Below are 18,059 nucleotides of genomic sequence, written 5' to 3'. Positions count from 1 at the left end.
TTCTAAACATTACTCCTTAAGGTAGATGGTAACTTGGAATCTAGAGGAGCAGTAACACATATTTTAAAGAAAAATCTTCATCAATGTTGGTGGTTTCACAACTCTTTAAAAATCACAAAATGTTCAAATAATTCAACTTGAAAAGTTAAATTTGTTTGTTATAGCATCTTGCATAAATGAAATATGCAGTGGCCTTAAGTGAAAGATTAGCCTTTTCATCAGTGTAGCCCAGTGTATAAAAAAATAAGAAAAGTCCTGTTAAAGCTGACTTGCCTTGTCACTTAGAAAATGGGCAACAACTTGACATATTTGTCCTCTGCTACTTAGCAGTAAAAGCTGAAATAATGTTGATTTCAGAGTTGATCCTCACATTTTTTACAGTTTATGTCAAAACTATCTTAACATTTGGCTAAGAAAACATCCTTCAGAGCTTTTAATTTGGAGAAGAGGTATCCCCTTCATTTGCCAAGTGCAGAGCATGTTGAGGAGTTTCACAATATGAATGGCTTCCAAGATCTTGATTAAGGAAAAGTGCCATTAGCTAAACACAGTATCTTTTTATTGTGGTATAATATGATGTATAAGATCTGAAGCAAAATGAATCTTGACCCATATAACTGTCTATAAAAGGCTTTTGTTTTTTTCAGGGCCTTTGTTCTCTTTTTAGACCTGCATTTAAAAGCTTCATCTGTGGCTTATAACTTAGTTTCTGCTGTACTTTAAATAATTTAAGTGCTTTCCTTGAGGATTTACTCTTTTTACTTTTGGATGTTTTGAATCCAGGAGCTGTATTTTTTTTTTTTTTTTTTTTTTTTTTTTATTTTTTATTTTTTTTAGCTTATTCAATCTTTGTTAGCTGATTAATTTTCCTTTTAATTTTCCATAGCTGTCTATACTAGAAATAACAGTAGTTTGGAATGAAAGGACATTTCTTACTGAAAAGCATGGGTAATACTGCAGCACTGATAGTAATTTTGGAAGAAAACAGTGTTGCAAATGAAAAGAGAATTTGCGTAAGCTGCATTTGCATTGCCAAGTGCATTTGTCTGATTACTGGTACAGAATGCTTTTCTTGGGAGGAGGAAATAGCCTGAAGGACTGAATATATTTTGACATCTTGAAGATTAGCTGATTAATTGTAGTTGTGATGGCAAGGCAGGAGTGGTAAGTGAAGCAGAGACTGCGAGAGGCTCAGAGCTGAATAGGGCAAGTCGTTATGGGAATGGCAAATGGCATCAGGACCTTTGAGTAATATGGATGATCACCCTGATAGATTCTGTCAGCCGATAGACTCTGATATTAAGTCATGAAGGCTTTAATCCCTATTGGAATCTGATACTAATAAAATGAAATAATGCTTTTTTCTTAAGTTCTTATCTGCAATATAAAACTAATCAAGTCTGAAACTATTTAAACCCCCCCAAAAAAAAAGGCTATAAACTGGAGGTGCCTTCTATTTCTTTTGTCTGCAGCTTTTTTTTTTTTCTCTGCTGTACTCATTTCCTGCATTTTAATAAGGTGTAGAGACGCTTGTAGGTAAAAGCAAACAGTGGAGCTGATTCTTGCTGCCTCTTTTTCTTCTCCTGTGGACATGGCAATAGATGCATTTTGATTTTTTTTTTTTAACTGTATTATGGCCTATTGTATTCTATTTATGTGAACTTTTTTTTTTATTTGATATCTGTACCAAGCCTATGATTAAAATCTGAATATACATATTGTAAATATGGAGATAGTGATTCTGTACAGCATTACTCATTTACATGCTTTTCCCATTGCCTGCACTTTTTATGTATGTATGACCAGAAATTAGGACATCTTAAATTAGGAACAGGACGAAATTGATGAAAGAAATTTAAATTTCATGTTGATGGAGTTTTGGCCTTTTTGGGGGGCTCAGGAAATCCAAAAGTTAGCAGTGACAGAATTATCACTAAATCATGTTAGATATTAAGGTGTTTTTTGGTTTGTTTTTTTTTCCCCCTCACTGCTAGACCTTGTTAATTCTGAAGCAGTATAAGTAGTTCTAATTGAAGTCTGACATCTGTTTTGTTTGAAAATCTTTTGAAGAACTAAATTGCTGTAGTTCTAAAAATGACTGAGTAGTAGTGTATTATTTTACATACCTTTAGAGAGACTTTAAAACATTCTATTAAAAATGTATGATAAATCTGATAAGTCCACATATGCAATATTGCTAATGTCAGGTTCTTCAAATAAAAAGGATTTCTGTATAAAAGAAAATGCTTGACAAAGAGGGGTTTTTTTCTAATTTGAAGACTAGTTTTCTTTGCATTCTTCCTATCCATTTTGAAGTTTTTAGTAGGAATTCATAAGTGCTGTTGATGTGTTAATTCAGAGAATTAACAAAGAATCAGTCCAGAGCCTAATTAAGATTTATTAAATAGTGTGTGAAAAGACTTACTAGCCTGGCTTGCTAAATGTGAAGATATTAGAAACTGGTTATTGAATCTGTGTATGTGACATAACAAATAACAACTGAATGGATGTAAATGGGCACTGTACACCAGAAGAATTTACTAGTTTATGTTATAGTAACCCTCAAAGCAGAAAAGAACCAAAATAACCTCCTGATCTTAATTTTAAAACCCAAAGCGTTTGCAGCATGCTATTTATAGAAAGTATGTTTTCTTTTTGTTCGCATGTGTAATGCCAATATGAATGAAATTCCACTAAGTAGAACATTGTGGAATTAAAACATGGAGTAGTAGTTTTAGTATTTAGTATTAATATTTAGTTATTAGTATAATATTTAGCATTAGATTTATACCCCTAAATATGATTCTATTTTTAATTCTAAACTGTATTAATAATTTAGCTTTCAAAATATTTAGAAGCATATCTTTCTCAGAGGATTTTTATTTTCTCATTCCTTTATTAAATGTCAGGCTGTCGTCTTACCCTGCACATGCTATCATACCAATAAATGGTCTTCTCCCTTAAATAACAGTTCTTAGGCTATTATACTGTACTGCATTTTAACAGAAATTGAATGTGTGAGGATACTTTTTTCCTGAAATTTTTAAATTATTGTTCCATTTCTTTTATTGTAACATTTTATGAAAATAATATGAAGTGCTTACATCTAGAATTTTCAAGGTAGATATTGAGTCCTTTTAGAAAACAGGTAACACCATCATCTTTTGTATTTCCCATCTCCATGTGCTTTGTCACTGGCTAAGCTTTCTCCTCCTCCTGTACTGTTCAACCATCTTCATACTTAACTAACTACATTAGCCTTTAGGCAGGGGCCTCCGTCTCCAGCCTTTGCTTTTTTGCTTACATTTATTGAAAACCCCTCTGTTGCTGCTTTCACTTTACATGCCCATCTGTTGCCTTTCAGGAACAGAATAGGTCTTTCCTATGGAAACTTTGAATGCTATAAAATCTATGCATGCTTTTGGTGTGGGAGAGGATAATTTGCCATGAAGTGGCCATCACAAATGATCATGAGGCTGTAAAGCCCTCAGATATAGAAAAGTCTCCCTCTTTTAAGATGCTTTTGCCAACAGAAGAGATGAGCTTTGTTAATATTCCTTTTTTCAAGTATGACTGGGCTGAAAAGTAGTGCTGAATTCCATGCCCACCTATGGCTTCTCGGAGCAGAATATCCTCTTTGATCAGCTTTTCCCGTAGGAGATACAACTTGGAGAGAACATGAAAGTCTAATACAGAAAAGAAGAGCAAGGCATGTACATTTCTTTTGTTCTGAGAATGCTTCCCTAGTCTTTCTCAGTACTAGAAACCTTGTGAAAAGAAATACTGCTTTCTTCTGAATTTTCGAAGTTGTGTTACTTAAAATGATTTTTTTTCTTTCTATAAATGAAATGCAAAATTTGCATTTGAAATGAAATATACCAAAACATTTAGAATGAAAATACTTGCTAAAATGTGTACTTGAATTTGCCTGCTGATGTAGAAAGATCAAAATCTCAATATGGTTTCTGTATTCTGAAGTCAACTCCATCTCCCACTCTTATCTCTATATGGATTTGCTTTGTGTCAGAAGACTTTAATGTCTGAAAAATGAAATCTTCCTTTCCTCTTCATTGTCCTTACTACCTCCAGGGCAACTTAAGTGTTAAAAAGCGCTATCCAGAACATCTTTGAGGCAGCATGGCTTGATGAAACTCCACAGAACACTATGTATCTTTTCCCTTCTTCCTTTTCCTTTTTTTATATGTTATTTCTGTAAATCTTAAGTATCCATCTTCATTGGTGTTTAGTTCTGAAGGCAAGAATTCAGAAAATCAGAAGGGAAGTGGATTTCTACACTTGAAAAGACCTACTGGATTGTGCTCTTCTGAGAGTGGCCTCCTCAGATACCTAGACTAGGGGACAGCAAAAAGGAAATAAACCAACATGGGTTAGGTGAACCTGCCAGTGTGTTGTTAAAACAAAACAGTCTGAAACTGGAGAATGTACGTAAGGCCCTTCCCTTCCAGGCTGAGTTCAGTTCCATAGTATGTCCATCCGTGCACCTCAGGAGCACCAAGGTTTCACTTGGTTCGCATTGTATTAGCTGACTTTCTAAAGAGTGAGAACTGTGTTTCTTTGTTTGTTTCTCCATGGTTGCTATTTTTATGAAGCATATGGCCTTTCCATTTTTTTTTCCTTCCATATATCAGCTTGAGGAAATAGTAAGCCTGGTGAAAAGATTGATAATGAAGAGCAGAGGCATTTGGGGCCCAAAATGTTCAGAGGAAAGCTTCTTTCTCTGAGTTCTTTAGCACTGTTGTGCATACACGCAGTGCGTGACTCTACATCTGCAAAAGGATGTCGGATTCTTGGTTAAGAAAGAATTACAACTTGTGCTCATATAGATGTTTATGGATAATGGGCTTAGTGCTCAAGTTCAATAAACTTGTTGCTTCATAAAACTGTGGTCCTGTATTTTTTCTTTGGTTTGTATCTCTGGGACGATTGCCTTGTTTTGTGAGCCTTGTGCTACCAGTCTGTGCCTTCAACATTGCATTCATTGCATTTTTGCTTTGGTGTCAGTCTTCTAATATACCAGTGGCATTGCTGGAAGCCCTTCTGATTTACTGCTGACCCATTAATATATGTGCCTGTGACAGCTAAGCTTTTGCCAAAGGGGAAAAAGTACTAATACATGATCAAACGGTAGCAGTTTGAATAAAAAATGGTAGTCCTTCATAAGGAACTGGAGGTACTGCCTGTGCCCTAAATTAGTTTCTAGATTTATGGCAGAATCCATCTTGATATTGCAATCGGCTTCTGTGCTTCAGAAATGGGAATGAATCACTAATTACTATTGTAAAACATTAATTTATATTTTACATGAATTCATTTTCTTTAAAAACTATACAGACATAGCAGTTTGTCCTACATGCCTATTTGCTTGTTGTTGCATAATCTGTAGATTTTTAGAAAAGCTGCTCAGTAATTTGCTTTCTGTTTAATAATCCATTGCCACATACGTTGGTAAAATGTGTAATTGACTGTCACTTTTTGATATGACTCACTGGATAAAATCTCTATTTAGGTTTTCTAGATTGGACTAAAAGGTAGGAGCTAATTTTTGTTTTAGCAGAAAAATGCATTTGAAATAATACCAAAAACAATTACAGTAATTTTGAACAACAGGAAAACTTTGTTTTATGTGCTCTGTAGTCCTATGATATAGGTGTTTGTGTGTAATTGCATTCTTGGTTGTGTGTTTTCTTTTTTTGGAAGTAATGATATTCATGCCTGACTTGGTTCTATTTCCTGCAAGCTTTTTAAACTCTTTTGGAACCAGTTTTTTTCTCTATGAATTTATCTAACTCTTCTGTATTGTATTTTAACTCTTATATGAAAATATACATATTTTCTCTCTGGATGAAGAGTTCTTGCTATAACCAGATACTTTTTTTTCCTCCAGTGCGCAATTTTTTCATTTACTTTAGGCTTTATCAGAATAAATTCAGTTTTAATATATCTGTACTTGAAGCACTTGCATTAATCACTGTCTCTGCAGAGGTTTGATATTACAGTGGAATTTTAAAAGTACTAGTGTACAAATACAAGAAAAATAATTGTGTTTTGGATACATCATTGATCCACACTGCACCTGAATACATTGAGGAGAAAATATTTACTGCTCTTGCTGTTTAGTTGTGTGACTAAGCCCAACAGTGTCACCTGCAGGTGAATGAAATAGATTTCTTAATTTTTCATATGGAAATCTGAGACACATGAGATAAGTTACTTATTGAAAATGGGAAGATCTGCATGAATAACTTTCTAATGAATATTTTAAATCAATTTTGCCTCTTGTATAAAATTAATTGCAAGAATGTCATGATTTTCTCAAATTAATTCTTTAAATGCTTGCTAAAAATCTTGAAATCAAACTTGAATGGGTATAAAAGATGTTTATTGAAAATATTATGCACATTTACTACTTAAATTCAAGCTGTACTGAAAATGCATGTGACATTAAAGTTTATTTACTGTGGATATTTTTGTACAGGTGACTTTTATTGATCGTTCATCTTGATTTATTCTGGTAGAATATTGCAGAAGTGAACACCATGAAGTCAAGTGTCAAAAGTATTGCATTTGATCTGAAAATTCAAATCAATAATCACATTTTAATATACACACATGAAATGTATCACTTTTAGACTCTTGCATCTGATACTTCAGTATGGCAGATATTAATGATACCAAAGCTCACCTTTAAGTGGAATAACACTCAGAGGACTGCTTCTCCTTATGCATTCTTTCAAGCTTCAGGATCTTCATTTGTCTATTGCTGGATTAATAATAATAATAATGGATACTTATTTAACTTTCATTTGACTGAGATTGAATGAATCATTTCTGTCTTGACCTCACCATGACTGTCTTTTTAGTAGCATTATCCATTATTACAATAGGGAGGGTCAACCAGTGGCCCCTGAATTACCTGCAAATTGCAAAGTACTTCTGATGTTTTAATGTGCCTTGTGGATATCAGTAACATTACCAGGGAGGACTCAGGATAATTCAGAGGCCTGCTCAGTTTGAGCTTCCATCTGGCTTCTACGAGTGCTGAAAGACCTCCTGAAAACTGTGAGTTTCTTCTTCCTCTTAATGACAATCAGGATCAATGTCTTCCCTGCTCCAATCTTTCCCACTGGAAATCCATGGGAGTGTCTTGTGAAGCACTTGTTAAGCATAGAAGCACTTGTTGAGCATAGTGTGCCTTGTTAAGCATAGAAGCATTTTAATAGTTTAATGTAGAATGTCAAGTATTGGCTAGTCAACTGTAGTATACTTAGATACAGTAGTTCCGTATTATAGCTGTAATACTTGAGATAGCTTAATATGATTATGTAACACAGTATGATTGAGATTTTACAGCTTTAATCTTCTATGCACTACTGAAAATCTTCACTTATTCTGCTTCAGGAAGAGCAGTGTATGTACGGATATTAGAGCTTACATGTAAATATTCAACAGTTTGAGTGACAAACGAAATGGTATGGCATTCAAAATTGATCAAATAGCATGTCATTGCAGTATGTTTTTTATAAATCCCTTAATCTGTATATGATGCTAATGAGTTCAATATGCTACTTCAATACATTAGATAGAAAACTCAGAAGCTTTCAAGGTTTAAGAATCTGTAGCAATTTCATAAACTTGTTATTGCTGCGACAAATCTCAAAAAAAAAACCTTAAAAAAAACTTAAAAAAAAAAAAAAAAAGAGAGAGACAGAGAGAGAGAAATGGAAGCAAGGATAGGTGACCTGGAAGGAAGACAGATGCTGAGCATACAAGAAGGAGTTAGAAAAGCCCAAGCCCATCATGACTTGAATCTGGTATGGGACAAGAAAGGCTTCTGTAGATAGAGCAGCAGCTAAAGGCAGGGAAGGGAAAAATTTGTCTGCTTCTCAGTGGGATAGGGTATCTTGTGAGAAGGGACACAGAGAAGGTACTTATTGCCTTCTTCACTTCAGGATGCCCAAGTCTCTAGTGAGAAAGTCCAGAGTGAGGAAGACTTATCCTTGGAGTAAGTAAAAGGAGGTGGTGATTGAGTTAAACCAACTAGACATGCACAAGTTCATAGGATCCAATGGGATGCACACACCAGTGCTGAGAGTCCTGGCTAATGTAATTGTGACTAATGGGTGTAATGTGTGTGCTAATTATCTTTGAAAGTTCATGGTGATTGGGGAAGTTCCTGAGGACTGGAAGAAAGCAAATGCCACTTCTGTCTTCAAAAAATACACTTTTAAAGAATGTCTTACTGCTTTCATTTAAATCTTAAAGGTACATTGAACTTTCCTGTAAAGGAACATTGATTTACTTTTGTTGATTATAATGGTCCCTCATAAAGTAACAAAAAATTTCCTCTGCAAAAGGAATCCACTTGTTTATAAATTTACTAGCTGTTTTGTGCTTCCAAATACTTTTTCTTCAGCACTGTAAATTTTACAGGATAAAAAAGCAGTCTTTTATAGTTAATGCAAATGATGCATTAAGTTAGACCCTTTTCCCAGAGTACAATTTAAAGGTACTCAGAAGTCCAATTATCTTTGATTTAGCTGTAAAAATTGCAGAATAACAGCTGTGCCTGCTGAGTGAATATTCCTCTGCACGAAGATAGCTTACTTGAATAGAGTTGAGAGCAGGTAGCTGAAGGGGAATGTTTGCCTTTTTTGACTCTTTTTTTTTTTTTTTTTTTTTTTTTTTTTTTTTTTTTTTTTTTTTTTAATTTAACCACTTCTGGCCAACTGTAAATGCAAGTTACAAAATATTATCAAAACAATTTAGAATTTACATAATGTAAAACTGTCATTTTGCATACACCATGCTTTGTTTTTTTTAGCATTTATTGTGATTATTTCTGCAGCCAAAAAAAGCACTTTGGATTTCAAATTAATACTTATAAATAGGGTGGGTAATATTGGTGTATTTGACTGTATTTCCAAAGTACAGTCAATTTTTTCTAAACCACATTAAAAAAATTTTAAAGGCTTTGTGTGTCATTACATTTATCTTAACATAATAATTATATAGAAATACAGCCTAATTTTACCACACAATTTAATGTATATTATATTAGTATGGAATATATTTTGAGTATAAATTATGAGTATTAGTTAAATAATATATTGTTAGAGATTAGAATTTTATTACAGAGTTAGAAAACATACCAGTGTAAAGTATAATTAGAGTATATAATATATATATTATGTATAACTTGCCTGTTTAGAATTGATGTTTGCAGGTTTTCTTTTTTTAATTGAACTTTTGACGATGGTAAGTGCAGTTATTTACACTAAACTGGTATGAAATAGTGCTAGACTCAGTCTATTTCATCCTTAGTGAGTATAACACACTTATTCTGTTATTGATACAGATCGGTCTAATTTGTCCTTGCAGCACTCTGGTCTTGGCACTTTCCTAAACTTCTTGCTCGATCTTCTACATTGTAAAAATATATTTCTAACTTGTGTTAAATATAAGTTCTACTGAAATTTTATTGCTGTTCTGTTACTTTCCTTTCTAGCTGCTTTTGTTTGCATCTTTCAGCACTGTTACATTTTTAATTATCAATGTTCAGTAACTTTTATTTAGCCTGCATTCTCATGCATTTTTCTAGAAGGCCATGCTTCATATGGGTTTAGTCATTCTCATTTTGCAGTTTGGTCTTCTCGGTTGGTTTGCACTTATAGGTGACGTTGCCCAAAGCATCCTGAGCTGCTTTGGGATCAGCCAGCTGCTGAGCTGGCTACGAAGTGTATTTAGCATCTCCCTGTAACAGCAAGTCTGCTTCAAGGTTTTAGTGCTTTTTGGCAACAGCACAGCATTGCTGAATCATGTTCAGACCTGTGGAGACTGTTTGCTCTCTCCCTGCCCAACTGCTGTCTTGACAGTTGTTTTACACTCTGTGTTTGATCATTTAATTTTTCCTAAGGGCTGGATTAATCAAATCTATTTTTAGCTGTCAGAAAGTTAAGCGACTAGTCTAAGCTGGTTACGTAGCCTTGCAGGGAGATGACAGTGGGGAAAAAACTGCCTAGGATTGATTCCAACTCACTAGAATGTATGAAGCAGCTGAAGGTCACCTAAACAAGGAAACTAGTTTATATTAGATGGTAAATTTATAAGTAATAAAGACAGGCAAGATGAATCTCATTCTCAGTGTAGAAACCTGTGATTTCAGCACTGAATTTCATATGATATTGCATCTATTTCTTCAGTTTTTAAGATATTTTTGAATTCCTACTCTGTCTTCTAACTTGTTTATAGCTCCCTGCAGCATATCATTTGCAGTGTTAGTGAATATATTCTTTATTCTATCATTAGGATTACTCATGAAAGTATGGAATAGCATTGAGCTTGTAGAACTCCATTTGATTATGTCCTTCCCTCATGACAGTGAACTGTTATTATCTACTCAGTGCTTAAGGGATCCTGCTGAAATACAAAGTGTGTGCCAATTTTTACTTCGTGTAACTGGAGAATATAAACCTAACTTAATCATACTTTAGGTGCATTGCAATTATTTTTAATGCTGGTCATCATTAATATTGGTATGTGTGATTTTTCTCTGGAGTGTAGGCCTAATACACAAAAGTAAGTTTTTGAGGTTGTAGTTTTGTGATCAAGTATCATAAAACTGACTTTTCTTATTCATGCATTTGTTTAACACTTACAATCCATTTGAACTTTGCATTTCAGAACCAGAAAGTGTTTCCTGCAGTTTGGAATAACCTTTAAGTCAGTGATTTGCACTGCTTTGTAAAAGACTCATGTGAGATTGATAGGAGAGGAAAAAGACTTATTTCCAGTCACATACAAATCTAAAATAACGCTACTGAGAAAGGTGTGTTGAGAAGTGTGTTGGGAACCAAACATCACAGTTTCAGTGGAGTATCTTTTCTTTGAGATTGTTTTAAGATAATCCATATTTCAGGGTACTGTCTTGTAGGAACAAGGCTGGAAGGGAAAAAGCTGATAAGGAATATTTGGTTCTTGGACAACAGTTCCTCAGTTTCAGAGAAAAAAGCTGTTTCGGTGTTTCCACGTATGTGCTCACTGAGGGTTTTTCCACTACCAGTGTAATGGAACACAGACACTCTCCCCTGTCTTTAAATCAATTCTGGTTAATGAAAAAAACTCTAATTATTCCAATAAAAATTGTTCTGTACTTTGTATATTTACAATTAATATGGAGATATGCAGAATGACTGTGATAAGCCTTGAAGAATTCCTGTACAAAATACCTTGGAAAAGTTGATAGATGAAATACTCTTTCATTTTATTTTTTATTTTCTTTAAACTCCTCCCAAACCTAAAATTTTCTTGCAGGTAACAGTAAAAGTTGTTAACTCACTCCACAAATAATTTTTCTAAGTAATTCTATAAGTTCTTTAAATAAATATATTCACCAAGTGCTTAATTCTCATTTTATGAAATTAGATTTAAACAGTTGTTTTATATCTTACTCTTAGTTTTACTCTTTTGACAGAGAGACTGACAGCACTGCAACTCTTGCAGCCTTGAAAAAGTAAGAAATTGCAGTCTTGTTTCTCAAACATTGGTATTTCTCAAAATTATTCTTGTACTTAGTTTTTTCCATGTAATTTCTTATCTAGTAAACAATCAACTTTGATCCAAATTGTTGATATTCCACGGTATCTTTTTCAGTAGAAAAACAGGGGCAGGGAGGCAGAAGTATCGAATAGCTTAGGGAAGACTTAAAAATGAGCAGGCTGAATGTGGTTTCTCAAGAGACAGACAGTAGCTGAAAGTTGTCAGATCTGATTAAGGAAGCTCTTGGCATCAATCAGACGTGACAGTGGTATATCAGAGGTTAGTATAACTATAATTAGTGAACTGATTAACAGCAAAGAAGGGGAAAGAAAGGGCAACGTTTTGGATCAAATTCCTGTTTAAAACATTTAGAAGCTTGAAGCTTTAGTAGCTAATTATATATTTTTCAAAATAAGTGGAAAAACTTTACAAAGCATGAATGCAGTTCTTCCTCATTTGTGACTCTAGCTGTTAAAATAACATTTGTACTGACTAGAAATAGACTGTTTTTTCCTAGAAAAAAGAAAGAGAGCAGGTGTTCTTACTATATTACTTCTCCATACAGTTGCTATAATCCTCACGTGTATTAGGACACCAGACTTTCTCCTCAAATTAATGCAGCTACTCCTTATGTAATGCTTTGTATTTTTTAATAAGAATATAGAAAGTTTTGATGCTTTCACAGCAGTAGCAGAAAGGAATTATTTTATCTGACTTATCAGAGTGATTGGTTGGATTGAGTTTGGTTCCGGTTTGTTTTGCATTTGGCAGAGTCATCGTATTGAGGTTTAGAATGGGTGCTTGGAACTTACAAATGGATTTTGTAAGCACCCAGGCAACTAGGATTGTGTTGAGGAAATAAAATTTTAAATCTCAGCTCATGAACCTACATCTGATATTTATAATTGTGAAATTAAACATACTACAAATCATATGTTAAAATGATTCAATAGTGCAAATGTGTGTATGTGAGCTCTGTGGTAAGTATGTTGGTCTGCTAAGCAGTGGGTCATGTTGCTTTAGAGGTAGTTGCATTTTCATTAGATAGACTGCAGTGCCTGATATAATCAAACCTTGAAAGAGATTGAATTGTTGGTAATTATCTGAGTACTTAGAATTAAGTTATAAAATTATAAAACATGCTGAACAAAGCTCTGCTTTTTTCAGCTAAAATCTTGTTTGCCACTTTTATGAATTCTAGTTCTATGTTAAAAGTGGCTGATTTCTTTTTGATTTCTAGTCCTGTTGTTGATTATTGATGTTAGCTTTGATTGTCTATTAATTGCTGCTTACAGATGTTAATATAATCCACTTCTGCAGATTCTTCTACCTTGAGACAGTTAATCTTCCACCTGTAATCTCCTGTAAGTGTAATCTTGTGGCTGTACCATGGAGACATTATTGAGTGTTTCAAAGACATTTATATTTACGTGTATATTCAGTCCTGTCTTGCTGTTACTTTAGACTGCAAATCTATGTTAAGATTTGGTGCAGAGTTATGTTATCTATTAGCCTCAATGGGCGCATAGCCAATCTGCATATTTTTGTATTGTAAAGAACCCACTTCACTCGAGACATAATTTTCTTTCAACTGTGTAAAACATGGCATTTGATGGGGTTCTTTGTTTTATGGAAAACCAAGCTATTTACTTCCTCTCTGCCTCCTGCAATTCTTATTTTGAATTGCTGCCTTCTGTTTTCTATATGTTTGTTCCACTCTCTCCTTAAGCTGCTGCTCCCATAGGGTTTTGTGAAATGCTTGAATAAATCATACAGAGTAACAATGCATTAAAAAGTGGGATAAAACAGCACTGTGACAGTGACTTCCAGGCTATCACCATTAGTTTTGACAAACATTGAGCAACTTGCCATGGAGAGAGCTAAGGAGGTAAAGTGTCCCTCATGGGGTATTGTATCAGGTGTCTGACACTAAAATATGTGAGAAGCTCCAAAGCATCCCAGGATGAGAAGCAAAATGAAATGGATGTGTGTAACTGTGGGCAGCTGTCTGCTTCTCCTCCTCTGCCTGAGTGGCATGTTTGCAGTGGATGTTCTGCCAGGACCAGGAGCAAAGATCCACAATAAATAAGTTATATCATGCATAGAGTAAATGGCCTAACATGCCCATACCTCTGTGCCAAAAACTGTCAGAAGATGTGAAGTCCTGGCTGTGACTCAGTGAAGCTTGCTGTAAGATCAGCTATCTATTTTTAAACACTGTTTTCAAGTGTGATAAGGGGAAATTATAGATGTGTGTAGAGGAGTGGGGGAAGACCAGTGATGAGGTTAAAAGGGTTGAAATGAGGAGGTCGTATTTGTTGAGATCTACAGAAGTAGATCTCAGATCAAGAGTCTCTTTTGAGTGTGAGAAGAAAGCACCAGTGGCTAATCTAAAAGACTTAGCTGCTCTATGATGAGTCATGGTGTAGACAGATTTACTACAGGCACTGATGCATCTCTCTCTCCTAAAAGGAAGCCAATTCCAGCTTTCTGAAGTTTTTGGATTCTTAAATGGTATGTTTATGCATGTATATGCAAATGTACATGTATATGCACAGGTATATGCAAATACTACTCTCTATGACTCTACTAAATTCCATTTTAGACTCCACTAAATTCCATTCCACTCTTATAATTTAACTAAAACAAATCTGTTTAATCTGAAAGTGATGAAATAATTGCTAGTCGTATCAGCAAAGTGATATGCACTCAGTCATTGCGCAGATTAGCCTTTAAGGGGTGGATATGGTGGGAGAATACTGGCATAATCACAGATTCAGATATCACTAAAATTTTTTTTTGAATGAAGGTTCGCTTTTCCGTGGGATGCAGAAATAGAGTTTTAATAAGCAGAAAGGCGGAAAAGATGCAAAGAAATGAATGCATTTGCAATGCAAATGAATGAAATTGATGCAAAATGAAAAAGCAATAGATATTGAAACAGCAAAATAAATAATGAAGTTAGAGTAGAAATGTATTTTTTTATTTTAACTGATGTTTTATAATACAGAAAAAATACAAAATAAATAGAATATTTACTGCTTAATTAGTATTAATCTTAATGATAGGTACTTGCTCTTTCTGAGACACCCTAACAGAACAATTTTTGCCTCATCTTTTTATGAAGCTTTTTGTATTCAATTGATTGCACACTATCTTTTTGTCTATGACAGTTCTTGCTTAACATTTACATATGCCTACTCAGAGAGTGAAGAGAAAAAAAAAAAGTGAAGGGAATACATTCAGGATTTAGCAGTTATCAATACGCTTCTGACGCTACAAGGAATTAGTGAACAATGGCACTATTGTTGAAGCAAAATACTGTATTAAGAAAAAATGTTGACAAAATATAGCTGTGGTATTATGGGTTTTAAGTATCAGTTTACAGTACCTGCTTATGCAGCTCCTTAAGCCAGTGTCCTTGGGGGTGGGGGGCAAAAAAGCTGTAAATTTATATAAATGGACAAATCTGGAATCTGGAATTTTTTCTTTAGGAAAAGAAAAGTAGTTTCTTCAGGAAAACCTACTTTTGAACATTTTAACTTAACACAGGTTCGAGAACACTTTTATATAAAGAATCACATAAGCTGATAACTTGTTTGGGGACTTCACAGTTGCAAAACAGTGAGAACTCAGAGTGAATAGTGAACTGAATTTGAGTCAAGCACCTGCGAGATGATCGAGTAGCTCTTTTCTTTGCTTCTGTACAGTTTAAGGGATTTTCCCCAAAAATTTTTGTTTGTGCAATCCTTAATTTGATCTTTCAGAGTTTAGTATATCTGATGCCATTTTACTTTTCTGCTTTTCTATACAGAGCTTTTATGTCATCAATTCAATCCACTCTGGCCCTCTGGGCTTATTTTCCTGGGTAGTTCCAGTATCTATAAGGTTGGCAACTCTTTATTTCAACCAAACATCTAATGGTTGATACGAATTTAATAGTTTCACAGTAACCTTTACTTATACACATTTTATAAGGATTATTTTAGTGAATAGTTTGCAGAACTACTGTCTGAAAAGGGCTGATGATGGCAGCCTGTTTTTTTTGTTTGTTTTTTTTTTTTTGTGGGTTCCTGCTGCTCATTTGAATGTTTTTATTCTCAGGAATGTCCATATCTCAGCTAAAAGAAATTTAAGTAATGTTTTTTCTTTGTAAGCCTATCATTTCATTCATATATTTAGCATTTAAATAACAGCTGTATTTAAATAATAGCTGTTTTTCATGTGTATTGCAAAACAAAAACAAACTACTGAAAACTGGTTGAAGAAAAAGTGCCAAAGGTATGATTTGACTTGGTGAATGTTTGCTGTTTGTGACTTGCAAACGTTTATAAGCCTACTATCAGTCTCAAAATATAGGCTGAAATTTAAGGTATGACACAGAAAAAAAAATCCAAAATGAGAACATATTTAAAATTTGCCATGGATACCTACTTTACTAATGATGCATTATCTCCCAGAAGGGTTTGAACTGACATGAGAGTCTACTTTTAAGATAGGTAGGGGAAAAATTAATTTATCATCCTAATGGCTCATAACCAGGGAACTGTTCCCTCTCTTTTTTGATCTGAATGGAATTTTGTCTAAAAAAAAAAAAAAAAAAATGTATACCAGTCTCTGCTGCCTTGCTTTGCCTGGTGTTTAATGTGAGAACCTACTCCATCAGTCATTTATATGGTTTGATTTGACAATTCCTGGCAGATAGGAAGACCTCGAACTTCTCTAATTGCAGTTTTCTGGAAATCAGAGTCATCTGTATTTTTTTTTTCCTGAATCTTGATAGGGTGTCATATCTATGAAAGGGGCAAAAGAAGAACAGCTAAGTGGTATATAAACTTAGAGGTTAAAGGTGTTAAGGGGAGAGGAAAATGGTTTTAAATGTTGTAAAGAATGTTGTAATATGGAGACTTGTAGCTAGCTAACGTATGTAGTTTGTTTGGAAATATTTTCTTATGTAGATTGGACCTACTGGAGCGAGCATGAATTTGAGAGTTTCTCTAATTAATAAGAGTTTTCATAGATGCTCAGAGTGTGCTTGAATACTCTCGTGCAAATCAGATATCAGGCCTGTGCAAAATATGCTTGGGAAAACTCCAATAAGTAAAAGTCAAACCATAGGTTAGCAAATGAGCTAATCTTGCAGGCTGTGCTAGAAATAGATGTTATGCTCTAAGAAATTAATGATAGATCATTTCATTTCATTTGTCAAACTGCTGGTCTTTTGAAACTATGGCATGAAAATGCAACTTACTGTGAAGTCTGGTTTCAAAGGGACTGAAGAGGAACTACCAAAAATATGAAAAGGAATTTTTACAGGCACTTAAAACTGTCAATTAGGTTGAATTTATCAGGTAATATTGCCCCTTTTGACTTCATTTTTGAAAGTGAAATAATTTGAATTTTTTGTTTGAGTTCTTACCTGAATCACAGAATATTGTATAATATAATGTATGGATATGTTAAATAAACTGAAAACTAAAAGAAGTAATTCTACTTAGAAGAACTTCTATATAATGTTAAATATATCTATATAATGTTAAATGTTATAATGTTATAGTATATCTATATAAATATATCTAATGTTAAAAGAACTTCTATATAATGCTGTCTTTTTTGGTATAAAAATGAAAGTAATTGACAGTCCTAACTTAAAAGTTATTTTTGATAATACCATTTTACCATTTTGTGTTTTCCCTAGTAGACAAAGTCAATCTTTGTCTGTTGGGAAAAAAATGTTGGGAAAGCAAAAGTATATGTACAGAGAGAAATTTAAGTTGACAGTAAAAGTATTGACAGTTAACCCATTTTTATTCAACCAGCCCTAATATGAAAACCAGATTGAAATGTCTTGCATGAATTCCAATTCATTAAGTAAAGGTGACATTTTATTTTCTACAGATTTAAATACTGAGAGAGGTGAAGTGGTAGAATAGCAATATAAATGAACATACATTTCAATATGAGGATACTTGAAGGCCAAGTATAAAAAAAAGAAAATAATAAAAGATATTTCAAGATTTGGTTAGTGTTCTCCTCCTGCCTCCAAACAGAAAGTAGAGTCCTTTTGTTGTATCTGAATTCTAAGTTTATAACTTTGTGGATGGAATATATCATCTCTGAAAGTTAATTACAATAAGAAATGCCACTACAGCATTTAAAACTAATTATGAGATAGATCATAACAGTTTTTTGTTTATAATTTTAATTGAAAAAATCTGTAAGTTTGTTAATGTTTGCTGGTAGTCAACATTTTCTTCTAGTTGGTATTTTTAATTAGCAGTTTATAGATTTGCATTTAATTTAGAGTTTAGCAGACTAACTGCTTGAGACCGTAAAGAAGCTGGTTTGTTTGGCCTTTTTTATTTTTTAAGAAATTTTTCTCTCAATTCCAATTTCTTTCTACAAAATAAATCTAAGAAGACATCATATTTTCTAGTAAGAAATTCCCTAGGGGTCTTTGTACTTCCTAAATGAGACAGTATATCAAGTATACCTTTTAATTC

The 18,059-nt window shown here is 33.7% G+C and overlaps 1 protein-coding gene across 2 annotated transcripts in view; it reads left to right on the top strand.

The window, feature by feature from the left end:
• The window catches only part of ASCC3 (activating signal cointegrator 1 complex subunit 3), a 241,478-nt gene that overhangs the window by 59,032 nt on the left and 164,387 nt on the right, over positions 1 to 18,059 (top strand). The window lies entirely within an intron of this gene.

The sequence above is a fragment of the Nothoprocta perdicaria genome, unplaced genomic scaffold (genome assembly GCF_003342845.1).
Source record: "Nothoprocta perdicaria isolate Ctin4 unplaced genomic scaffold, notPer1 scaffold_207, whole genome shotgun sequence".
NCBI classification, from domain to species: Eukaryota; Metazoa; Chordata; class Aves; order Tinamiformes; family Tinamidae; genus Nothoprocta; species Nothoprocta perdicaria.
Note: the sequence above shows the minus strand (reverse complement) of the source record. Positions and strands in the feature narration are given on the sequence as shown.